Below are 26,390 nucleotides of genomic sequence, written 5' to 3'. Positions count from 1 at the left end.
GGTGGGTGGGTGGTTGGAGGAACAGAGGGAGGGATGGATGGATGGGAAGGCAGATGGATAGATGCGTGGGTAGAGTAGGGGGGATGATGAATGAATGGATACAGGGAGGCAGGGAGAGAGGAGAGTAGGCAAGTTCTGAATGCCAGCCTAAGAAATCCAAACTTTTTCATAGACAGTGGGAACCACTGCAGGTTCTTAAGCATGGGCATGACAGATTTGAGTATTGTTGGAGGCACTGTCAGCTGGCGGCACTGGGAAGTGACTAGCACCATGTCCCAAGCTGGTAACCTCTGTGGACACTGATGGCCCATGCTTTCTGTTTCCTGCTGTCCAAACCCTTACCCTCATTCACTTATTCATTACCAAGTGTTCCATGAGCACTTACTGTGAACTGAGGCCACTGGGGATCCAGTGAGAATGAATCAGACAGTCTCTGCCCACAGGACACATTTTCGTCCTCCATGGGGCACAGAACCAGAGACAGGACGCAGGTTACTCTTGGGGCTCGGGGGCCCACCAGCTTCATCCTGGGGCGTGATGGGTTGCCCTCTGCCCTTTCAGAGAGCTTGACTTTCTGCAGCCCCAGTGGGGAAACCTCAAGTAAGCCAAGCAAGAGCTTACGACTGGTCTGGGAGCCCTGGTGACCCCGGCATTCTCCTTCTGGCACAAGGTTTTCTTGTTTGGGGTTTCCGTTCTTTGGTATCATCTGAGGATTTATTTTGGTCATGTGTGTGTGCACACTTGCCTGGGAGGAGAGGCTGGGCTCCATGGTGGGCCTTGATGTGTAAGGGGGTTTCCTGCATTAGGAGGAGAGGTGAGGAGAGAGGTGATGCTTTGGGTTACTGCCCCCAGTTCTGCCGGGAGTTAGGGCTTTGGGGGCACTTGGCAGGACAGGGTCAGAGCTGTAATGAGCAAAGACTAGCCTGGAGGGTGAGTGAAGGAAGAGCTGGGAGTGGGGCAGCCTGGGCACAGCAGTAAGGAGTCTCTGAGGCAGGAGAGGGGACTGGCTGCAGCCAATGGGTGTGGAGAGCTCAGAAGGCCACAGAGACTCCCTGAGCTGGCAGTGGTGGGATGGCTTTGGAGGTGATGGCAGGCGAGATGCTGAGGACAGGGCATTCCCACGATTGTCACTTTTATGCAGACCCCTCCACAGAAGGCTACTGGGGAAGCTGTGTGCCCGTGGGAGAGGTAGATTGTGGCTGGGCAGTGAGGAGGCTGCCTGTTAATTCACCTGTGAGCCCGCACCCTCCAGGACCTGCAGGTCCTCTTCTCCCTCCCAGGCCCTTAAACATCCTCAAGAGTTCCCAGGGCTCAGTTTCTATGCACCCTTCCTGTCCTCAGTCCCCCGAATTCAGGAGACCCAAAGTCAGAGCCTGCACACATCACCTATGCTTCAGACCTCCTTTCACACGAGGTGAGCTGGGCTCAGAGAGGTCTAGTAACTACTCAAGGTCACACAGCAAATGGGTGGCAGAGAAAATGGACTCTGGGCTTTTGACTTGCTCCTAGGGGAGCAACTGCTTTGTTCTTCCACACTTCCCTCCAAGACAGGAAAAGCTCCCCATTTTCCTTGATCCCTGGGCCTTTGGTACCCAACTCTGTGCCGGGGGCTGATGCCCATGCACTGGCCCCCAGCCCTTCTGTGGGCAGCTCCAGCGTCTGCTGGGACTGCAGTGACCCAGTCCAGCAGTTTGATTTTGGAAGTTTTTTTCAGGGAGGTGTTTGGAGGGTGGCCAGCAGGTCTTTTCCACCACCATGGAAATTTCCAACAACGAAATTATTAAAACCTCCCATGGCCCTTCTCCTGCCCCACTTTGTTATGAAAAACAGCTCCTTGGTGGCCAAGCAGGGGGAGAGCAGCTGAGATCCCAGAATGAAACCTGCAGAGAACAATTCCCCAGCGAGAGACTCCCAAGTAGATCACTGATAGGACCCAGGGGATCCTGGTTTGGAATCCGGGCAGCCTCTCAGGAAGGGATTTCCAGCTGCTCTGGGCCAGGAGCCAAGACAGCCGCTGCAGCCCAGGACTTCCTCCTGCTCGGTGCTGGGGTGATGTCGGTACATCATCGTCACTCAGTGAATGTTGATTGGCTGTTAGATGTGTGCGTGGGTAGGTGGACAGGAGGAAGGAAAGGAGGAGGGAAACATATTGGTAAGACAGGCTCCGGTAGGAATCATCCAGGCCATGCGACCTTGGTCAACCCCTTCACTCCTGTGCAGTCCAACTTCCTGAAAAATGCACACAATCATAGGCTGAAATGAGAACTAATGCGTGGGAAGTGCCTGGCTCAGTGAACAGCGGAGATTTGGAGCATCATCTCCATCATCTCCCTCACCAGCAAGAAGAGGTAGAATAGACAACAGTGAGGCTGGGACCAACCCTCACTTCATCTCCGAGAATCCCCCTTATGAGCTGTGTGGCATGGGTGAAGGTGTTCATCTCTCTGGGCTTCAGTTTCCTCGTCCATGAAATGGGCATAAGAACGAGCAGCTGTCGCAAGGTTGTTTATAGGGATCAGACAAGAGATAAATGGCCCAGGGAAGCACTGCCTCCTCTTTTGTTCCCATGGTTCTGATGGCAGGTGGGGGTGGCAGGGGGAGCAGCAGGTCTGGGATGGCAGAGAGAGGTCTTTCCCTTAACTGCGGTGAGAAGGGTGTTTTCGTCTAGGCCCCTGTGAGTGGGCAGGAAACAGGCTTTCTCCAGCTCAGTGACCGGGGCGAGGCCCAGCTGAGCAGGCAGCTGTGATTGACAAGCCCCCAGGGATACCTGGAGCCCCGGGGGTGCACCATTCAGGACCCCCGGCCACCACACTGTGGGGTTCTAGCCCCTGAGCTGCCGGCTCTCCCTCTCTTTCACCACCAACCTGGCCGAGAACAAGCCGCCCTTGGATGAGTTCTCACCCACCTGAGTGGGGCGAGGTGGAGGGTGAGCTGCTCTGGGCCTGGATGTGGCTGTTTAGGTGACAGGGGCTGAGGGTGAGTTGGTGTGAGCAGAGCAGGCTATAACTGGGAGGCACGCAGGGGCTTGATTAAGGGCTTGATTCCTCGGACCCAGCTGAGCGGGATTCCAGTCCTGCCCTACCAGCTGTGTGGCCTGGACACACTGCCCCCACCTCAAGCTCCTGACCTGTAAACTAGGGATAAAAAAGCCCAGCTCCCAGGGCAGGCCACGAGGACAACAGGAAGCAGTGTGCACAGATACTGCGTGGCACCGCCTGGCCCAGGGCCGGCACCCATCTACCTGCTCAGCTGTGCATTGAACACCTCCCACATGCCAGCGCTGGTCTGGGCAGTGAGGTTTGACAGTAAACAAACAAGGCAGTCCAGGGTGGTCACGTTGCCCTGGTTGACCCAGGACATTCCGGTTTTAGTCATCAAAGTCCCACATCCCATCCCCCAGTCTCAAGCAAATCCGAATATCTGGTCATCCTAACACAATCCCTATCCTCATGGAGTTTAAAGTTTAACGGAGGGAGACAGACAATAAGTAAACATACAACGTTCATGGTAGTTGAAAGTGTTATTTTAAAAAATAACCCAGAGAAAGGGAGTAGGGGATGATGATGAGACATTTTGTTTTTGGGGTTTTTTTTTGATGAGGTGGGCAGAGCAGGCTTCTCTAAGGAGGGGACATTTGAGCAGGAACCTGAAGAGGTTAGGAAGTGAGACATATAGACATCTGGGGAAAGAGCACTCGAGGCAGAGGGAACAGTGTAGGCAAAGCCCTGAGGCGAGAGTGTGCTGACATGTCGGAGGAACAGGAAAGGAGGTGGGGTGGGGTGAGGAGGGTTGGCCAGTTGAATTAACTGGGGTTACTTTCAGAAGCAAGTAATATAGACGTCAACTAAGTTAGCTTAAGAAAAAAAGAGATATGTTGGCTTCAGGTGTGGCTGTATCCTGGTGCTCAAATGAGTTTCTTCATTCCTCAGCTTTGCTTGCGTCTGTGTTTCGTTCATTCTCAGGAAGGTCCCAGCAGCCCCAGGCAGATGCCCTGTGCATCTGTAACTGCAACATAAAGAGATGCTCTGTTGTAAGGTCCAGACATGGCAAGTGGGATGGGCTGAGGGGAGCGTGTGGAAGATAAAGCGGTGGGAGAGGAAGCAGGAGGGCTGGCAGAACCAGAAGACCTGGGCCCAGCCTTGTAGACCCCGGATTTTGGACTTTGTTCATTTAAAAAAAAAAATTTTATTGAAGTACAGTTGGTTTACAATGTTAATTTCTGGTGTACAGCTTAGTGATTCAGTTATACCTATATATATATATTCCTTTTCATATTCTTTTTCATTATAGGCTATTACAAGATATTGAATAAATGCTATACAGTAGGACTTTGTTGTTTATCTGTCTTATATATAGTGATTAGTATTGCAAATCCCAAACTCCCAATTTATCCCTTAGACTCAGTTCTAAGTGTAGTAGAAGCCATAGAAGGTTTTAAACAGGGAAATTATGTGATCCAGGTTATGTTTTAGGAATGTCAGCCTGCTGCTGTGTGACGAACAGGTTTTAGGAGCAAGATGTTAGCAGGGAAATCAATGAGGAGGCTAGTGTGATGGCCCAGGTGAGCCTTGATGATGGAAGTAGAGATGGAGAGAAGGGGATGGACTTGAGAAGGACTAACGAGAAAGCATGGACCGAGCCTAGGGCCCAGGTCAGAGTAGGGTCTCTGGCAAGAACTTGGCAGAGTCTTAGCCCTGAAAAAACAGGGCTGTGGGAGGGAGCTCTGTGCCAGGGACAAGGGAGGAGCCAGTCCCTAGAGTTGGGGCCTGTTTGCCCAGAAGGCAGGAGCCCTCTGAGCTGGAGGCCTGGGATCTTTGACTCCCCTCCCAGATAGGGGCCCAATGAGCCCAAAGCCTAGAGCCTGTAGGGGGCCTACATGGCCCCAACTGTGAGGAAAGGACAGTTGAGAGGGCAGGGAGCAGAAGCAGGAGGCCCAGAATTGAGGAAGCCTCCTACTTGAGACATAGCCCTTCCTCCAGTGCTGAGTCCAGGGTGGACCAATATCCCCGTGAGCAACATCAGGGTCCAGGGTGGGTCCTAGAGCTTCTCAGGACTTGCTCTGGACTTCACTTGGTGCCTAGGGCGGCTAAGGGGTCTCCCCACCCACTAGGAAAACTGATTCAAGTCACATGCAAGGGAAGAACTGCCCAGAGTCTAGGCTTGTAGGAGACAGTGGACTCATACTGGGGTCATCCACCTCTGACCCACCAAACTGGGCTAAATCTTGGGTAACCTCCAAACTTTACCCCAAAAATGTCCATGCAGATGAGCCATGAGCATTTTACGGAGGTTCCTGCTCTAAGCAGTCTTCAGGTATGGCTAGATCCCGGTGTAGCTGAGTTAAACTTCCCAGGACATCACCTAGGGGAGCTCTCAAAGACTGTGTGCTTCAAAAGGAACTTGAGTCTCCATGTTCCATTCTAGGGATATGTCCATGCCCAAATCTGATGGCCAATGAAGAGAAGACTGTAACACAGAGAGCCTAGGAGAATTTGGCTATATCTGGGAGTATGGCTGGGCTCAAGGTCATCTGTTTGGGTCCTGTTTGGGTCTCAGCACTTTCACATACATCATGTCTTCTAATACGACAGTCCTACAGGGGAATGTTGTTATCCCCACTGTATAAATGAGGAATCAGATTGAGAAAGGGCCTGCATGGCATTTGTCACGTAAGTTCCTAGAAAAGCTGGAATTGACAGAAAGTCATTCCTTGCCCTTTGGAGATCATGAAGGCCCTAGCTTCCCACTTGGGGAAGAACCTTGTAAAGCAAAGGAAATCGATCTTTTCACTCCATGCATACATCCTCTCTCCTTTCCTCCCTTCCTTCCTGCATTTTTTCTTTCCTTCCTCTCTATTTACAGATGACCTACTATGTACTAGACACTGTGCTAGGCCCTAGGAATGTGTGGTTGTGATTAAAAACCAGACCCAAGCCCTGCCCTCAGCAGTCTAGTGTTGAACATTAATCCAGCAGTCACAAACATACATGTAAAATCCGACCATGATGAGCGCAGCAACAGAGAGTATATAGTCGGTGAGTCAGGGAAGGTCTCCCTGAGGAGGTGAGATTTAGCCAGGAGTAGGAGGATGAGTTGGACTTTGCTAGGTGCTGAGGGGGAGGGAACAGCATTAACATTGCAGGCAGAGGGAACAGAACAAAGACCTGGTGGAGAGAGTGAGCAGAGTGGCTAGGGGCAGAGAGAGTGAGGAGAATGGGGTATTGGGTGGGCCATCCAGGGCTCTGAAGATCACATTGAGGAGTTCTGTCTTTATCCTAAGAACAAGATGGGGAGGATGTGTTGTAATCAGAGTTGCTTTTCCGAGAGGAAGCAGAGAGGCCAGTTGAGAAGCTCCTGCAGTCATCCAAGCAAGAGATGAGAAACCTTAGAACAGGGGATGTGGAGATGAAGAAAAGTGAGTGGTCTCAAGGAAACGTAGGAAAGAGCAAAATTGACAGGACTTGGATGATGAAGAGGAAGGTAACAGGGGTGACTTGTGTTCTGAGCTGTCCACCAGGAGAGAAGATGAGGCCTTTCACGGGGACAGTGAACCCCAGAAGAGAAGGAGGTGCCGGCAGTATAGTTTAAGGGTTGGATTTCAGGTATGTTAAGTTGAACTCACACCTCAGGCCATACACAACTCAAACTGAGGGAGAAGATCTTTTGGTGGTTATTTCTTAGAGAACAAAAGCACGAGCAACAGAAGAAAAAATAGATGAACTGGACTTCATCAAACTTAAAAAGTTTTGTGCAACAATGGGTACTGTCAACAGACTGAAAAAATAATCCATAGAATGGAAGAAAGTACCTGCTAATCCAATATCTGACAAGGTTTAATGTCCAGAGTAGAGAGAGGACTCCTACAACTCAACCAAAAAAAGCCAAACAACCCCGCTCAAAAATGGGCGAAGGAAACAGACATTTCTCCAAAGACAATATGCAAATTGAAAGATGTTCAACATTGCTAATCATTAGGGAAACGCAAATCAAAACCACAGTGAGGTTCCACTTCACAGCCATTACAATGGCTACAATAAAAAACAAAACAAAACAAGCGTTGGCAAAGATGTGGAGAAGCTGAGACACTTCTGCTCTGTTGGTAGAAATGTAAAATGGTACAACTGCTGCAGGAAAGTGTATGGCGGCTCTTCAAAAAATTAAACAGAATTACCATATGATCCAGGAATTCCACTTCTGGGTATATCCCCAGAAGAGTTGAAAACAGGGACTCAAACAGATATTTGCACGTCCATGTTCATTGTGGCATTATTCATGAAAGCCAAGTGTCCATCAACAGAAGAACAGATAAACAAAATATTGTCTATACATACAAGGGAATATTATTCAGCCTTAAAAAGGAAGGAAAGTCTGACACACGCTACAACATGAGTGAACCTTGAAGACATTATGCTAAGTGAAATAAGCCAGACAGAAGAGACTGTGATTCCATGTACACAAGGTCCCCAAAGTAGTCAGAATCATAAAGACAGAAAGTAGAATGGTGATTCCAGGGCCTGGAGGAGGGGGAACAGGTATTTTGTTTAATGGGGACAGAGTTTCAGTTTGGGAAAATGAAAAAGTTCTGGAGGTGGATGGGGGTGATGGTTGCACAACAATGTGAATGTGCTTAACGCCACTGAACTGAACACTTAAAAATGGTTAAAATGGTAAATTTTATGTTATGTGGATTTAACCACAATAAGAAGGAAAATAGATGAGAAAAATTAACTTGAGATGACTCATAGATCTGAGTGTAAAACTGCAGCTATAAAGCTCCTAGAAGAAGACAAAGAACATCTTCACCACCTAGGAATAAGAAATAACTTTTCAGAGAAGATTCACAAAAGCATTTATCAGAAAAGAAGATACTGACAAGTTGGACTTGAGATCTGTTGGGGATGAGATGCGGGGACAGCCAGGTAGAGAGGCCAGGTAGGAAGCTGGTGTCTGTCGCTCGTGATGAGGCCTGGGCTGGAGGAACCACATTTGAGGCCCCTGCAGTCAGCTGATATTTCAGGCTACAGCCTGCCTTTGGGGCCTCCAGGGGGTCACCCACCGTATGACCCACCAGACTAGAATAAGTGACTTTGGGCCACTTGTGGGATGGGTCTGGTTGTGGATGTCCGAGCAGGTGAGCCCCTAAGCATTTCCCCAAGGTACCTGCTCTGAGTGATATCTCATGGGGGTGTGGCTTATATCCTCCGTCTACTTCTCTGGCCGAATTCAGGGTGAGTCTGTGATGAGAGCTTTCTGTACTGCACTGTTGACTTCACTCCTATCCCCGGGGCTAATGGAAGAGTCAGATGAAATCTAATTTTCTCTAAACTAGAGGCTGATCAATTAAGGTTACAGGAACTTGCTGTCTGGAAGAATTAGCTTTGCATTTTGCTTGGGAAAGACCAGCATCCGAGTTCTTTCTCCTCCACCATGCTGGCATGGAGGGGAGCTGGTTCCTACAGGATCCCAAGCCACAGGACCGCAGGAGAGCTGTAGAGTGAGTGACTTTCAAGTGGCCTTGGTCCCAGCCTTGAACCTTGCTCTTTGTAGCATCCCCTGGCCTCTGGGTTTCCTGGCTCTGCCACCTTGGTACTGTGTCTACACAGCATTCGTTGGAAAACATGGAGTTGACTTGGTCCCACTAGTAGTGATTCTAGGTCTTTATGGGACAACAGAGGGGTCGGGGACTGCTTTGAGAAGCTGATGAAAGAAGCCATAGGCTTCCTCCTCAGAAAAGTGGCAATCTACCCAGACCCTTACGGAGGAACTTTGCACAGACTTCAGCTAAAGACAGCCTGATCTGGGGCTCCCTGAAATGATGCCAAGGCCACCCAAATGCTTTTCTGCTTCACCCTCTGGTTATCTTCTGGGAGAGATGGAATTTATGCCAGTTCGCTGATGGAAAAACTTGAGATTCAGAAGAGTAACCCTAGCTGCCTGCCTGATCTCAAAAGGAGTAACTGGGCCTGTGCAGTAGGACTTCCCAAATGCTTTCTCTTCCTGCACAGTTGGGAGTCCCCTCCCCATCCTCCCAGCCACAGCTTCTCTGATTGGGAGGAGGTGGTGTACAGTAGTCAGTGGTGGGAGGCCATGACTCTCAGAGGGTGAAGCTTTTGTCTGAATTACCTTTGAGTTCCCAGCTCCAACCCAAGGCCTCTGTGAATGACAAGTAAGAGGACAGACACATGGGGCATCGCAGAGGGAGGGGCCTTTGGCTTCGGGGACAGAAGTCCCCTTTGGCATCAGCTCTGTGCATTCTAGCTCTGCGATCTGGGCCTCTCTGAGCCTCAGTTTCCCTGAGGGAAAATGGGAGCATGAACACTCCTCTAACAGCACTGATAGGATAAGGAAAGGAGACAGCTGTGTGGCAGGCACTGTGCTCGTGTCACAGCCATTGTCACACATCACTTCCCCCAAAGCCTAAGCATGCACATGTAAATATCCCCATCTTGCAGATGAAGAAACTGAGGCCCAGAGCAAAGCAGTGACCTGCCCGAGGCTGTGCAGAAGTAGCAGAGCTGTAATCAGAGTCCAGGTCTAGGTAACCCCAGTCCATACCCTTGAACAAACACGTGGTGCCTGACACCTACTAGGTGCTCATTAAATGGCCAAGTTACCTGTCCCCAGTCACCCAGCTAGAGAGGCTTTCTGCACGAGCCTGCGGGTGGGAACATCAGACATGACACAGAACAAAAATAACCCCGGAGGGTGCAGGAGCTTTGTCGTGACCCCTGCAGACCCAGTGCCCTTCTCCCAATGTCTCTTTGATTTCCTGCACAATGAAGTCTCCAGTCATGAGCTGGGGCAGTCATAAGGGAAGATGAACTTGATTTCTCTTTGTTCCCTACTTTTGTGTTTTCATCTTTTTCCCCTCCTGCTGCAACAGGGCAGGTGGGAGGCCTGGCACATGCCCTGTGGCCGCCCCTGATTCTCACGCCCCCCTCCCCTTCTCCCTCTGTGCACCTTCCTTCTGCTGAGTCTGTTCAGAGCGCCAGCAGACGTGATTCAGTCCACATTCTCAGCCCACCCCAGCTCAGATAGCATGTTTCTGACTCGTGGGTGACACGGGGATGGACGCTGAGTTCACGAGGCTCACCCTAAGCCTCGGGCGTGCTGGGCCCAGGTCGTGGAGGTGAACCGGCCCCCTCCTCCAAGGAGCTGCCAGAAATACAGTGATTGTGTAGTATGTCCAGAGGCCATAGAAACACAGAGACGGGACTGCAAAGTCTGACTGGGAGGTTAGAGGGAGCTCTAGAAAAGCAAGAGTTCGAATTAGCCTTTGCCCATAGGAGGGCATGTCAGGTAGGGGGAGCTGCCTGGGCTAAAGCCTGGGGTGTGCAGCTTGACAGGATGTTTATTAGGTTTGGAAGGAAGGATACAAGGGAGGGACCTAAGGACATGAGACTGGAGAAGTAGGAGGACCTTGTGTCGAGCTCCAGATTTTGAACCTTGTTCTGAGGGCAGTAGGGAGCCACTGAAGGCTTTTGAGCAGGGAAGTCACCCATCAGGGCAGCCAGCAGGCTATAGGGCTCCATCCTCCTTCTCTCCTTGACCGCCAAGTGCTGGGGGCTCGGCTCTGAGCCTCTTCCCTTCTCTCACCGCGCCCTCTCCCTTGGTGATCTCACCTTGTCCCGTAGCTTTAAATACCATCTTTAAGCTTCTGATTCTCATATTTATATCTTTAGCCGGAGTCTCTCTTCTGCACTCCCAACTCATCATCCAACTGGCCGCTTGGCATCTCTACTTGGACATCTCACAAGCATCTCAAAGCAAACAAGTCCAAAACAGGATTCTTAACCGTGCCCACCCACCCCTCTAAATCCCTCTCCTTCCCCAACTCCCTGTCCCAGGAAATGGCACCACTGTCCACCCTCTTGCTGGAGGCAGAGCCCTTATCAGCCATGCTCCTCCGCCTCCCTGTCCTCAGCTCATCTTCTTGGTTCCACTTCCTCTCTCCCACCTGCCCACGCCACTGCCGCCCCTGCAGCCAGCGCCCCATCCCCACCGCCTGGATGACGCAGTAGCCACTCTCTTCCTCCCCGCTCTCTTTTCCTGTCACCCCAACAGTGTATCCTCCAATGGATGATGAAGCTCAGACACAAACAAGCAAGCAAACTATGTTAATCTGCCACCTAAAATTATTTAGAGGCATCCCTCCGCACCTGAAATAAAATCCGAATTCTTCACCATGGCTTGGAAGCCTCATACAGTTTGCCCCCGGCCCTTCTCTGAGCTTGCCTCGTCCCTCTGCCTCACTCTCAAGTCCCGGTCATGTTTTGGGTTATAAAAAGCACGCCCTGCCCCTTCCCACCCCAGGATCTTCGCCTGTGCTGTTCCCTCTGCCTGCCACAGACTGGCCCCAGCTCTTTGCATGTCTGCTCGGCAAAATCTGTCCCCTAGCAGTCAGTCACTATGCCTTACTCTCTTCATAGCTTTTTTCACAGCCTGCCTTTCCCAACAGAAGTAAGCACAGTGTGCCTGGCACACAGTAGGTGCTCATTAAATAACTGTTGAGTGAATAAATCAGAAAAAGCCAAAGCAGAAGGCGGCCTGAAGCAGGAGATCAGGGGAGGGAGGATGAGATCTGAAGGGACCATGGAAGGACAAATAGGGGAAAGGAACCAGCACCAGGCGGGATGTTTGGATCTGGGCACTGGGGAGCCATGGAAGGGTTTTGAGCAGAGTCATGAGAGTGGAAGTGATCGTTAGAGCCAGGGAGGCTGAATGCCCGGCAGTCATGTGACTGAGCTCTGACATCAGGCTGCCTTGGGCCAGACCTTGGTTCAACAACTTCCCAGCAGTGAAACCGCAGGGAAACCACTTAACCTCTCTGAGCCTTGATTCCTCCTTTGTAAAAGGGACCTGCTCCTGAAGCCTCCACAGAGGGCTGCCAAGAGACTAAACCAGATGGCGCAGGTAAAGTTCTTGCTTGGTGAACTTGAAGCTCTCAGTCCGATGGGGGGAACAGGTAGATTCTGGCTGTGGTTCCCCAGAACGAGCACTGGACCGAATGTACAAGTTAGGCCCTGTGCAAGCAGGGAATTTAATCTAGAGGGTCAGGGAAGGCCTCTCAGGAGAAATGACATTGGATTTTGGGGAGACAATTTCCTTGAGAGAATATTTTGAGTCAGCAGCCACTGGCCCGTGAACAAGGGAGGAGGGGGTGTGTTCCTGCTGCTCAGCTCCTAAAATAACCCTGGTCCGAGGGCGGACAGCCCAGCAAGCCCCAGGAGCCGCCACCATGCCTTTCCTGGCTGGGTTCCGGCGCCCTTGGAGCAGTCCTTGCCCTGCCCTGTGCCCCCAGGTGGAGGAGGGTTGCCCAGGCCGGAGCCCGGCTCCGGGCCAAGGTGGCGGGGCGGTGTGTGCAGGCTGTGCAGCCCAGGCCCTCTCTCCTCCCACATACAGTCTGCTGAGCTGCCCCACGAGACCCGGTCATATTTGTATTTCGGCTTCTGAACCAGCGGCCTGACCACCAGGGCAGAGAGGACGCGGCGCTCTGTCCTCCCCTCTCCTTCCTCTCTGTGTCTCTGCTTCAGTCCCTCTGGCTGTGTGTCTGTCTGTTTCCCTCTCTCTGTCTCCCTCTGTCTCTCCCTCTCGTCCTCCCTCCTTCTGTCCACCTCCCTCCCCTCTCCTTCCTCTCTCTCCCTCCCTCTCTCTACTTCTCACTTTATCTCTTTTGGAGTCAGCCTCTGTTTCTCTCCCCCTCCTCCACCTCCTTTCTTCCCCAGTCCCTCCCACCCCAGCTTCTCAAGTTCCTCTGTGCCTTACAGCTTCTCTTTCTCCCCTTTCTTTCCCTTCACCCCTGCCCCCTCCTCCCCCTCCAGTGGGAGGCATCCTGGAACTCACACGTGCAGGCACACATATGCGCTCTGAGCCCCTTTAAGACCAGAACGCAGGATCTAACCCCTCCGCCCAGCCTCCCATACTGGCTGAGCCTGGCCCAGGACACAGGGATGAGGGCAGGATCATCCAGAGTGGTGGATGTTGAGGCTAGTGGAGGCGGTGGGGAAGGGGTCCTATCCTCCCCAACTTCCCTCAGCACCCTGCTCAGAGCTGGAGGCCCAGAGGGTGAGGGAGTGGGGTGGAGGTTCCTGAGCTGTTTCCTCCCCTCTGTGCAGCTGCTGGGCTTCCCGGCCCTTGGGCTGCCAGTCAAGTCATTGGGCCCATTCAGCAGAATTATAAATAGCAGCTTCTGCCCGGCCTGGCCCACAGAGCAACCACGGCTGCCACAGGGCCCCCAGGTCCCCTGTCATCCGCCCCTCCAGCCATCCCTCTGAGGCACGGCCTGCCCCTGCCCTCGGCTGCCAGCAGGTCCCCAGGTCAGTATCCGATGTGCTGTCTCCATGGCAACCTGCATGTCCCCGTCCAGCCCAGGCTCAGGTTGCGGGAGGTGAGGGTATGGGCGACCGAGGGACAGGTCTAGTGGCCTGGAATCAAAGGTCACTGCTCTATGCTGGGGCTTGCCGGCTCTCTTGGGGGCTGGGAAGTGGGGTCCTGTACCTGGAAATCTTGCCCTGCTGGGGGTGGTCGGGCAGGGATGCCTGATGCTGGGAGGCCTGGCAGAGGGACACTGCCCCAGGCCTCTGTCAGTGAACTGAGCAAAGTGGGTCAGCCTGAGAATTGAAGCCAGAGAGATGTGGGTTCAAATCCTATATCCCCACCTACTACTTAGGTCACCTGGCGACCACCACTTAACCCTCTGAGCTCAGCATCCTCAACACTGAGACAGAAAGAGTGAGACACCTCCCCCTCCAGGGCTGCTGCAGAGATGAGAGGCCACCAGCTGTGCCATGGGCCCTTAGTCCTTACCCATTCTCTCCTTAGTCCCTGAGGGCGGTACCAGCCGGGGTGAAGCTTGCGGATTTCAGAGTCACGCTGGCCTGGGTTCCTATCTGACCTCTGTCATGCACCAGCTCGATGCTTTCAAGTAGGCTGCACAGTCTCTCTGTGCCTCAGTGTCCCCATCTATAAAGTGGGCATGAAAACAACATCTACACCTCACTGTCATTTTGAGGATGAGTTGGGCTGCTGTGGGAGGAGCCACTGGCACAGTGCCTGGCACATAGCCAGTGCCCTGCATGTGGCAGCTACACTTGCCATCACTTCCTGAACCGTTATTTCTCTTCCAGCCTCTCAGCGGTGACCCCACGTTCATCGCTAACTCACTAGTCACTTCAGGTGACTCCCTTTCCCTCCCAGACCTCAGTCTCTCCATTGGCAAGATGACCCGAGGGCCACCCAGGCCCTGCCCAGAGAGACTTGTGTATCTCTAGCAGCCCCGTCGGGCTGGGCTGGATCTATTATTATTAACTGATGCTCTCATCCAGGCCCTGTCCTCGGCCCCCGAAACCTGAGCCGCATGGTTACCTGGCAACCAAGGCGCGAGCTGGGGAGGCTTGGGTGTCCGGGTGTCCAGCGGCAGCCGCCTGCCTGCAGGCTGGAGCCCCGTCACTGTGGTCACCTTGTGGCCGGGGAGCGAGAGGGCTCAGGGCTGGGTCCCTCGGCTGGGCCAGCCCAGGAAGGGCCTCCTGCTCCTCCTATACCTGCCCAGGGCCAGCCTGTCTCAGAGCCCACTTTCTCAGGGTACGAGGGGCCATTGGCCTGGGATATTTTTATAAGTGGAGCACGTGGTCGGGCTCAGAGGGGGAGAAATCAGAGCTTCCTCGCACTGCTAACTGATACGGTGGCTGTCACTGTCACCCTCTTCTTAGAAGCCTGCAGTCCAAGTTTGCCCAAAAGCACAGACACTTCCCTGACCCTCTGTTAGCGCTGCCCTCGGGAGGCCTGATGTTGCTCCCTGGAGGAGTCAGGGCACTTTGCGTGGTCACATTTAACCAATCACATCACCCTTATGTTTACTTGGCCTCCCTGCATGACCTCCCGTCCGTTTTCATTCAGTCACCCACCAAACATTTCACTCAGCATCCATCACAGCTCTGCCGTGTTTTGCCTGAGTGACCTTGGGCAAGTTACGTAACCTCTCTTTGCCTCGTTTTTCTTTTCTGCAAAATGGGATAATAAGAATACCTGCCTCAGAGTTGTGATGTGGATCAAATGAGATGATGCGTATAAAGTGCTTGGCACATAGAAAATGCTGCGAAGATGTTAGCTTAGCATGATTGCTTATATTAAATTTATAACATGCAAGCCCTGTGCCACCCTGGAAGGTAACGACAGAGCTTTCTGAGAACAGAAAGTTGTGTCCGGTTCCTCTCCACCCACGTGGCAGCCCACAGGTCCAGGTGCATGGTGGGCCCACAGCAAAAGTTTGCCAAATGAGTGAAAGTGAGAAATGAAGTGGTTGCCCTGGAATCCATTGCTGCTCCGGGAACTGATTGCTGAGACATTGGCTTTGAGCATCTTTTACATCTGGGTACTTCTTAGAATCTATTACAGCTGCATCATCCATGCAGTTACCTAAATGGGTTTGAAATCTCTTTGTGGATTTGCAATCTCTGCCCTGTGTTTGGGGTGGAGGGTGGGGCAATGTAGCTGCATGGGTCATTGAGGTGGACTTGAACTGCAGGGCAGACAGCTAGCGGAGGGACGGGGACTGGGCACTCTCGGGAACCTGAGAGTGAGCACCGCCTTGCATTTTGCGCCTGGGGGCCTCCCTTGCCTTGCCTCGTCTCAGCACCGCGTCTGAAGGACCGTGTCAAGGAACTTGCTTGCCTTCTTTGAGTCTCAGCCTCCTCATCTTTAAAATGGGCACCTCGCTCCCTCAGTCCCAGGCTCACAGGAGAGACAGAGATGGCCATACTGTGAATAACCCCCTTCCAGCCACAGTCCTTATTTATAAGATAGTGATGTTATCCATGGCAAAGTGCTGGGCTGGTGGCCATGCCTCCCCAGGCTTGTCATTCGTCAGCAAAGCCACGTTGGGTGGCTGCCAGCCCTCTGGCCCAGGGGCCGTTTCTAACAGCAGGTGATGCGGCCAGGCTGACGGCTCCAGGATTTCACCCTTGACTTCTTCCAAACGCAGGAAGGGGCTGCCATCTGCTTCCCGCCCCTCACACCCAGCCTGCCAGGGCAGCCAAAGCCCCAGCCTCACACCTGTCAGCCGAGTAGCAGACAAGAATCCCACTGGGGATTTCCTTATGGATGCTGAAGTTGGCAAAAGTCTGGGGCTCCCTCCCAGCCCTCAGCCTACCTGGACACCAGGCGCTGTTCCTCCACTTCAAGCGGGAGGGCAGGGCCGACCCTGGCTTTCGCTCTCTCCCCTAGAACAACACATTTCACCCCACTGGTGTCCCCACCATGGGGGACTGGTTCTGGGCCTGGAAATCTGATGAGGGTCGAGGTCAAGATTACAGCCTTGGGACTCAGACCCTAATGCAGACCGTCATGTGACCTTAGCCAGTCACCCCACTGTCTGAACCTCAGTTTCCTCATCTGTAAAATTAGAGTATTGGTCTCAGGTGCTAGTGTGGGACTGAGTGAGATCATGCATATAACAAGCTTAATACAGGGAGGAGCCCTTGGCAGTAATAAGCCTTAGCTGCTCTTATGATTATTTTTATTAGTTACTGCTACTCCAATGCCATGATCACAGTGGGCACCTCCCTGCCAGAAATGTGATCTCATTTCCTCTCGTTCAGCAATAGTGTCCATCCTTCCTAGAGGCCAGTGCTGGGTACGCAGTAGGTGTTCAATACGTGCTCTCTGCCTTTGTATTCAAAAGCAAGTAGTTGTTGAAGAAGTGGATGATCCCATGACCCAGGCAATCTTGCTGTCTCTCAGTTTCTGAGCTCAACCCATGGGTTCCTACAGTCACTCAGCAAGCTTCTGTTAGGCACCAGCTGTCTGTCAGGTGCACTGGGGACCCGGAGATGGATAGACAGTCCCCTGCCCTCGATGGAGTGAATGGTCAAGCCCCATGGATGGATCAGTGGACTCTGCCTGGAGAGTGGAGTCAGCATGGGGTTCACTGAGGAGGGGCCCTCTGAGCTGGGCCCTGCAGGCTGAATAGGAGTCTACCAGTCAGAGAAGCAAATGGAAGGGAACAGCTTGGGGTAAGGCATGACAGATTGTTCACAAGGCAGCTCTGAGTTGATTTTTAATTTTTTTAAACAGAAAATTTTGTCCCCATGGATGTCTCAGCATCCAGAAGATAACTCCAGCCAACCCAAGGGCAAACACATGCCTGCTGGAGTAGAGATGCCAGGAGCCAGAGAGGTCTCCTGCCCCGGGTCCCATCCAGTGTCCAAGACGTAGTACAAGCCAATGTGTGAGGGTCTCTTAGAAGCCATCTGGTCCGACCTCCTCATTTTAGAGATGGAGGAACTGAGGTCCAAAGAGGGACCAACTAAAGGTAGACCTCTAAGCCAGGAGGGCCCAAGGCCTAGACACCCGTCTCTAGGGGTGACCAGCCCTGGAGTTGCATGTTCTGTGCAGAATCCGGGGCCCCCAGGTTGACCCCTGAAGACATCGCTCTGCCGAACCCAGCTCAGGCCCCTGCATCTTTCTCACCTTCGCTTCTGCACTCGTGAAATGGGAGTGACCGTGGGTTCTTTGTGAGGCTACAAAGCATTATGACCACTCATATAACATGCTGTTCTGTCATCGCTCTCACTTTGTTTAGGGCGAGCCCTACTGGCAGAGTTCCCTGAGAGATGTAGTCATCTGGTGGCGTGGTATGGGTTCAGGGTTTCAGGGCCACCCTGCGGACAGCCTCAGGAATAGTGACGAGGTGTCTGCTGCAGGTTGGCCTTCTGTTCTGTTCTGGAGCCTTTAGGGGTACCCCCTCTGGCCACCCACCCCTCTCCCAAACTGGGAGACTGAGGTAGTCTCAAGATAGTAATAAAGCTCTTTGCCATGACCCTTGGCTCCCTAAGATCCCCTTCCAGACACTGTGTAGAGTCTTTTTTCCAAATATGTGCACTTCTGCACATCTCAGAACACCCCCTGCTCAGACATGTCCAGGAGGATTATGCACACCCTTGTGCAAACATGCACGTGCTCCCCCGTTCCCTGACACACCTGTACATGTATGCAGGATTGCACAGCCATGCACACACTCTTCCCTGGCACACGCACATCTCTGCATCCATGGTCATGAACTTTCAGTGGAGGAGAGAGCAGGGTTATTCTGTGTGAGTCACAGAACACCCATTAACTGTAAAACAATAAAAAATAGTTAGCAAAGAGAAAATTTCAACTCAGCCCAAAGAACTTAGTAACCACCAGTGTTGACATAGATTATCATGGAAAGAGGGAGTGAGTCCCCCGTCAAGGGAGGCATGCAAGCAAAAACAGGTGCTATGAAGAGGCTTGGGCATCACAGGGATTTTGACCTCTGAGGTCCTGTCTCGTCTCTGGATTCAAGTAAGCCTGGGGAATCAGGGCCTCTTCTGGATTTCCATCAAGCTTTAAAAATAACAATGCCCCTTTGGTGGTCTCTGCTCTGGGGAGGGGCTTCCTGGGATACCCCTGCAGTAACAGACATGGTGGACAAGGACCAGCTCCAAGCAGGCCTGATGTCATTGAGGTCTGTGTCAGCTACTAAAGAGGCATGTGCCGAAGCCTCCCAAACCTGGCATCCCTTTCATGTTGTACCTGACCCTGGAGAGGGAAAGAGAGGTGGTGGCTCTGGCCTTGTTGGTCAACTGTAGCAAGGAGTCTGGTTTAGCAGAAAGCCCTGATTTAGCAGGAGGTGTCAGGGACTGAAATAGATAGAGAGGCAGAGAGCGGGTGAGGTGGGCTGGAGAAAGAGCCCGTGACTTAGAGTTGTGCGAGGTCTGAGCGTAGGTTCTGACTGCATCTGAAACCGCAAGCCTAAACTCCTGGGTTACACCCCACAGAGAGCAGGCCCTAGTGGCAACATAACATGAGGCCTGGAATCTAGGTGACATCGGTCCCCCCTCCATGGGGTCACTGTACCCCTCCTCTTCAGGGAGACCCCCCAGAGCCATTGGGAGCCTCAGGAGAGAAAGGAAGGGCAGCCGTGGCTGGAGCAGGACCTTTGAGAGCAGAATAATGGTGATGAGGGGCTGAACCATGCCCCATGGAGGAGGAGGAGAGCAGACTGCGGGGCTGGGACGGCAGAGGGGGCAGAGGCTTTGGGGGCCGTTGTGGGAGATCTGCTGGATGTGATAACCCCAGGGTCCAAGGACTGGGGGCTCCTGGGGCCTTGGAAGCACTTTGGCTTTTGAGCTCTTAAATTTTCTGGCAGGACTTGAACTTCCTTGAGAAGCTGCAGGGGTCAGGCTGGGGTTCAGGGCTGGTTCTTAGCAAGGAATGGGAAGGGTGTATCTTCAGGGGGTCCCTTAGGCCTCCCTGGCCAGCTCTCAGGATTGGAGAATGGACTGGAACTCAAGGAAAACCCTGTCCCAGGATGAAGGGGAGACACATCCCGGAGCATCCCAGGAAGATGAAAGTTCTGGCAAAGGGCTTGAGCCTGAATCTAGCTCTGCTAGACCTACTCTGTGGCCCTGGGCCAGTACCTTCCACTCAGGGCCTCCAATTCCCCATCTAGAAATCACTGTCATTCCAGTTGATTCTGTGTCTCCTTCTGGCCAAGCTCTGGGCAACTCACATCAGCTTCCCAGCCCCACTGTGAGGGATAATTACGGTCTCCATTTTAGAGATGCGGCAGCTGAGGCCAGAGGGCTGCCTAGATTTACCCTCAGTGATGGCAGGTTGAGGGTTCTAACCCAGATCTTTCTGACTCAGCCTCAAAGGAGTTCTGACCCTGCTAGGATATGAGTCAAATGAAAAGTGGTTTAAGAATCCATAGAGGGAAGAGGAAGCTTCTGGGAGTGGAAGGAAATTCTCAAGAGAAGATGGCACTAGGGATTATGGATATGGGGCCAAGACACAAGGTAAAAGGCAACAGGCGAGGAAGAGCGAGTGTTCAGGTGGGAACCCCAGCCACGCAACGTGTGAAGGAGGAGCTGCTGGGGCAGCCATGAGGATGGGGAAAGAGAGGAGCCGGGCTCCGCACACCCGCCGTGGACTCTTTACATTCACGGTAGGGACAGAGCTAGGCAGCAGGTCCATGGCTCTGCACAGCTTCAGCAAGGCTGAAGTCCCCTGGGCCTGTGTCCCCCGGGAGGCTGCATTCGCATCTGTCCCTGTGCAGATGGCTGGTGAGCGCAGCTAGCAGCCCCTACCCCCACCCGCACCCCCTTCTGTCGCCGGGACTGGCTGCGCCGGGGAGCGTGGTGCGGCATTATTTTTAGAAGTGGCACCATCTGTTCAAGGTGCCGGGCGGATTCTGTTTGTCTCCGCAGTGGCCGGGACAGCCATGCCAAGTCAGGAGAAGAGCTGCCGAGCTGGCCGGCTGGGACGGTCACTAATCAGCAGGCTGGCCTGCTGGGTGCAGGAGCCAAAGAGATTCTGCGGGCCCAGGAGGTGTGGAATTCTGGGGTCTGGGGTCTGGGGTCTGGGGCTGCCAGTCGGGCAGCTCTGGGGCCAGGCCAGTCAACGCAGAGGACAGGCTCAGTGTGGGAGTGTCCTGTGCTCCCAGCACCCCCGCCTGGTCGCTGGGCCTGGGCCCGGGCCTGCCTCCTGACAGATTCTAAGTGTTCTGCCTTAACCTAATCCTTGTCCTCCAGCTTTGTGTGGAGAATGGAGAAGAGGTTGGGGGAGAACGGTGTGATGGCCAGACCACAAGGATCCTCTGTGGGAGGCAACACTGGGTGTGGCAGAAGGTGCGGGCCTGACCAGTGTGGTTCAGAAGGGCTGGGACATCTCCCTGCTAGACCCCAAGTGCTTCAGTGTGTCCCACTGCCTTAGCCACCACCCTCTTGGGCTTCTGAGTCATCGCAGGAGGGGCTTAGGCAGGGATTCTGATGGCAGATTGCCTGGGTTCAGATCCATCAGTTTATATGAACCTGGGCAACCTCCTTAACCTGGCAAAGCCTCCGTTTGCTTATCTGTGAAATGGGATGCTGGAGCAGCTGCTTCCTAAGATTCAGGAGCAGGTTTGCCAACTTACACCGCCTGGCTGCATTCAGCATCAGCTCTTCCTGCCACCCAGCTGACCAGTTTCCATTTTCCAAATGCAGACTGCATCCCAAGATCTGTTGTCCTCAGTGTGTCCTCACTATGTCCTCACTATGTCCTCATAGTGACATTGCTTTCTCAGTTGTGAAGCCAGCATTTGTGGAGGCCAGTCCTGTGCTGGGGGCTAGGGAGGCCCTGATCTCAATGAGTTCACCATCTAGTGGGGGAGGCAGGCTGGCAAAACCCACTCCAAGACTGAGGGTGGCGGGTATGAAGCCGAGGAATGAGCCACATGTGATGGGCCAGCAGTGGGAAGGGGGTTGAAATGCGTAGCAGAACAATTGGAGAGAACTTCACAGAGAAGTTGACACTAGGGCTGGCTGGGCCTTAGAGAGGAAGTTTTGATTAAAGGCAAAGTGGATGTAGACAATCTCAGACAGAGGCAACAGTGTCTGCAGAGGGTAGGAGGCAGGAGCATGCATTAGTTATTCAAGAAACACAGGAGTTCACTTACACCAGAGCCCAGGGAGGTGGGCTCCTGCCAGTCATGCAGGATCCTGGATGCAGCGGTCATGAATACGTATTTTTTCAAACAGGCACCAGTAGCCAGTGACAGGTTTTAATAAAGAGAGTGGCTCAAATCTGAGAGGTTTTAGAGTCAGACAGGTCCCAGTTCCCCTCCTGGCTCTACCGCTCCTTAGCTCTGTGACCTGGGCGCCATGTTATTCCACCTCTCTGAGTCTGTTTCCTCATCTGTAAAATAGGGAGAAGAATGCCTACGTCATGGGGTTATTGTGAGATAAGATGTTTTCAGAGCCTAACACAGCTCCTGACAAGTGGAAGACACTCAGTAAATGGAAGTCACTGTCAGCATCACTTTGGGGACAGTGAAGCGGGTGGGTAATAAGGAGCCTTTGAGTGGTTTTGGATGAGGAAACTGAACTAAATCAGCTCAGGATGGCAAGGAAGAGGATAAAGTCTGAGCTCTTACCCCACTGCTCCCTGGGTCTGGGCACCTGATTGAACCTAAGGAGGAAACAGAATCAAGGGTGACCCTGATAGTCCAACTCCGGGAATCTGTGAGGGTACATTGGATGTCATAACTGACACAGAGATCACAGAAAGATGAGGATTTGGGGGGGAAATCTAAGAGCCAGGAGGACCTTCAAAGGGGACATTTGGTAGTCACAGGAAGGTTGGTTCTAGAGCTTAGGAGAAAGGGCAGAGAAGAAATGTCAGTTGGGGAACCACTCATGTTAGGGTGCAAGTCGATGCCAGATGGGTGGCATTGCCAGCAAGGGCTGAGGCATTAAGAGGGTCAAGGACTGTGGGAAAAACCTACAGTTGGCCCAAAACAGAGAAGCCATTCAGACCTCTGGGCAAAACTGATCAGGGAAGCCATTGAAGAGTGGGAAGAAGGGAAGGGGGTCATCAGGCTTGGGCAAGGGTATGAAGACAGAAGGGCCCTGGAGCAGCTGGTGGGAGTCATTCCCAGAGGACACCTAGGGCCTGGTCTGGCAAAAAGTGGCATTTGGAAGAGCAGAGACAGGGAGCTGGAGGTGATTTTCAGCCATAGGCTGGGCTACAGGAGCAGGGCAGGATTCTGGAACCCAGAACCAGCAGAATGTTGGCTACAAGAGGAAGAAAGCTGAAGGAGGGGCTGGAAATGGAGCCCCAGAGATCTAGGGCAGTGGTTCTGCTTGTTTAAAATTCCCATCCCAACCACCAGAGATTGACTCATCTCTTCAGGCTTGGAGCTGGGGGATTCAACCAGCACCCAGGTGATGCCAACATGGGTGGCCCTTGGAGAGCCCCACTTTGAGCAGCCCTGCTCTGCGGTCCTGAGCTCCACCCAGAGAAGCCTTTATCAAGAGAGAAAGGAGAGGAAACCTTGGCCATGGAAGGCAGCTCCTGCTCTCAGTTCCTTCTCTCAGTTCCTCCTCTGGCTTCCTTGCCTTCTGATTCACCACCTTCAGGTTTGAGGCTGAGTCAGTGCCCTGACAGAGGTCACTAGCTTTCCACCAAGGAAACTCTGGGGGAGATAACCTGGGCTGGGGCATGGAAGGCAGTAAATGCACTGTCACCAAACCAGGGGCAGCTCTGCTTGAACCCAGAAGACTTACCACAGCAGTGAGATATTAAGTCTGAAAAACTCTTCCACATATACAAATACCCACCCCTGCCACTGCCTGCATCAGTCTGACTCCCCTCCTCCTTTGAATACAGGAGTTCTGTTTTTCTGCCTTTCCCCTCCTTCCATGTAATTCTATTTCCTGGCCTCTGTGTTCTGAGACCACATAGAATGACTTTTCCTAAGCCTAAGCTTCCTGCTTCTCTGATCTGAACCTCAAAGAACTCACTATTCAAAAGTAATCTCCCAACTTAAACTCATCCCTTGGCACCTCTGTGGGTGAATTTACCTTCCCCATTCCATGGAGAAAAGAATTTAATAAACTCAGCCCTACTGAGATACCACCACTTAAATATGGTCCCAGCAGGAACCAGAGGGTAAGGACCATGCACAATGCAAAAGAATGGATTACTAACAGTGGGACTTCTGGCATTGGTGACAGATGGCACTGATGGGCCAAGGTGGATCTTCCATGTATGCACATAAGTGGCCCCAAGTGACCTTTTGCCTTGTGTCATTTTGTTGGCTCAGGCCTGCTCATTGGAACACCCCCACTGCCTGACAACCTGGCTTTGAGGGGCAGCACCAAACATCTCAGGTCAGCTCCCCATGTCCATTCAAAGACCTAATGGAAAATGCCCTGTGCCCTGCCTACCCCATTCACACCCAGCTCCTCAGGCTTCCCCGCCCTGGGCCCCATCAGTCAGCACTGCTATCCTGGATAGCTCTAGGGGGCACTTACAGCTCTTTGCTCTACATCAGCACCATAGAACATGGACAGCTCCTTGGCACACGGTCCTTAAACCCACCCCAGATCCCCAGTCAGCACTGTGGCCTTGGACAGCTCCCAGTGGAGACAGTTCCCCAGTGCCTGCTTCTTTGTCCTCCCCAGGGGGACTGTCAGTCAGCACCACAATCCCATGGACAGGGCTCACTCGCAGCCTCTGCTAGTCAGCCTGCGGGGGAGAGAGAGGGGGCCTGTGGTTATCAGGTTCCCTGACCTCAGCTACCCAATCCCTCCCCAGCACCCACCTCCATCCATCCATCCACACTTCATCCCCAGAGACTGCTCCCTGGCCTCCACGGTCAGAGGTGAAGCCTGAGGACTCACCAAGAAGCCAGTGAACTGTTATGTATGGTCAGAGCCTGACACTGCAGAATCCTGTGCTTCATTATGGAAACCAGAAAAAAGGGAAGGAGCCTGGTCAGGTGGAAAGAGGGATGTGAGTGAGCCCTTAAGAGTATCTGTGTGCGTGTTTGAGAGCTGGCTCTGCCACGCCGCTAACCAAGGACCTTACACCGTCACTGCACTCTCTTTTTCTGTTTTCTCCTCTGTAATATGAGAGTGCAGTGGTACTTGTGTAATAGGGTTGTTGTGAAGGATTAAATGAGATAACAAACATAAAGTGCATAGAATGGGACTTGGCACATAGTAGGTATGATCCAAGTGTGCTGTTATTGTTTTTCGTCCTTCCTTCAGGCCCTTGCTTGTAATCCATGGGGACAAAGCTGGAGGTGAGAGAGAAGGAGGCAGATGAAGACAGGAAGGGACAGTGTCACTGTAGCCAATTAGGATCTGGAGGCTGGGGCATACAGGGAAGTCAATGCTTCTGTAGGGAGAGTTGGGCGAGGGGAGAGGTAAGACTGGGGAGGTGGCCAAGATATTTGGCTGAAACCAGAGAACACTGTCCAGAGCAACTGGTCCATCTTAGGCAGAGCCACTGTCCCCAGCCTTCTTACTGCATGTACCCTCTCTTGGAGGCCAAGGTGAAGTCTTTCCCAGCACTTTTCTGCCTCACCTAGGCTTTCTTGCCTCTACCTGTTGATGACTTTACTGTTTTTGCTTCATCAGAAAACTCTCACGGGATTTTTTTTTAAGGGAAGATTTCTAAACAAGAAGCACACAAAGGGTGCAAATCTTGGAAGGCAGACGCTGCCATGCAGAGGCCCAAGGTGAAGGCAGTGGCTGTGAAAGGCAGCAGGTGAATTCTCACCAGCTTGTGACCCCCAGGCTCTAAGGCATTTCTCCTTCCTTCGGCCTGCAGCCCAGCAGGACTTGGCTTGCGCCTAAGACGGTGTTCCTGCTGGAGGCCACAGGGCAGCAAGGAGGCTCAGGGAAGCATGTGTGTCCCAAGAAGCAAATATCAGGTGATGGGAGGGTCCTTGAGGATGCCGCTAAAATGTCCCTTTAACACTATCTGTCCAATCCCCCCACCTCACTTTATAGAAAAGAAAACTGAGGCACAGGGAAGAAAGCACTGGTCCAAGGCCACACTGTGAGCTGGTGAAAGGCAATGGACACAGAATAAGCACAGAGGCTTTTGACTCAAGCAGGCATATTTAAACTATGCCAGGTCCCATCTGTATGGCATTGGTTATCTGTGACTCTCTGAGCCCCAGCTTTCTTGCCTGTAAATTAGGGACAGTGATACCGCACAGCCCATGGAAGCAGGTGCTAAGCAATCCATATTAATGGTAATGGTCAAGCCCAGGTGGGGACCTAGCAGATCTGACTCCCAGGCAAATGCCATTTGGATTACATCCTCCCAAAATCTGAAGCAAAAGTTGTGCAGGAATCATTCAACTCAGTCTGCAGATCCTGACCGTGGAGGGTAGGGGGATGCTCTTTGTGACAAGTGAGCAGACCTTACTTAGATAGCAAGAAGAAGGGTCTGTGCACTTCCCTTGCTCTCCCCAGAATCCTAGTGCCTGGGGCAGCACCTGAGATGCAGCGTTTTAGGTTTATTGGGTAGGTGGATGGATGGATGGATGGATGAATGGGTATACGAGGCACCTAGAGGACCAGAAATGTGGGGGGTTTCCTCCCATCTAACATTGGAAACTCCTGTGGAGAACAGGGAGCAGTGGAGAGAGTTGACCCTGGTGGGCAGTCAAGGGCTGGACCTACTCTCCCTCAAGCCACGCAGGAGGGTGAGAATCTATGTGAGAAGCCCCGAGTCCCTAACAGCCCAGCCCAGCCCATGGTCCTGCTTCTGCCATCTGTGCCTTTGAGGCTGATGCGTGGCTGTTTCTGTGGGATTTTTGTTTTTTTTTCAGATTTTCCTTTTCTGGTTAACAGGATAGGAGTGTTCTAAAAATAGCACTAAACTCACTTCTGAGGTATTCATTTTCAATTCCCTTTACCCGTTCTCTCTCCTTGACTGTGAGAATTCAAAGCCGAGATTGTCATTGTCAGCTTTGATGCCACACACATACACACATCATGGGATTGCACACTCAGAGGCTGGCATGGGCAGACACATCTCTGGCTCCCTCACACTCACACACACTGATGCTGACAGACTCCAGTAGACCT

The 26,390-nt window shown here is 52.6% G+C and overlaps 1 protein-coding gene across 7 annotated transcripts in view; it reads left to right on the top strand.

Moving 5' to 3' along the window:
- ATP2B2 (ATPase plasma membrane Ca2+ transporting 2) overlaps window positions 1-26,390 on the top strand; it is a 330,440-nt gene that overhangs the window by 190,576 nt on the left and 113,474 nt on the right. The window contains exon 1 of one of the 7 annotated variants that reach the window (XM_014556903.2): window positions 13,191-13,316. The exons of the other annotated variants lie outside the window; for them this stretch is intronic. The gene's annotated coding sequence lies outside the window, so the exon portion shown is untranslated. Of the gene's footprint in view, window positions 1-13,190; window positions 13,317-26,390 lie in introns of those variants that run through there. 7 annotated transcript variants of the gene reach the window in all.

The sequence above is a fragment of the Camelus ferus genome, chromosome 17, assembly GCF_009834535.1.
Source record: "Camelus ferus isolate YT-003-E chromosome 17, BCGSAC_Cfer_1.0, whole genome shotgun sequence".
NCBI lineage: Eukaryota > Metazoa > Chordata > Mammalia > Artiodactyla > Camelidae > Camelus > Camelus ferus.
This window is presented reverse-complemented; position numbering and strand designations above follow the sequence as displayed.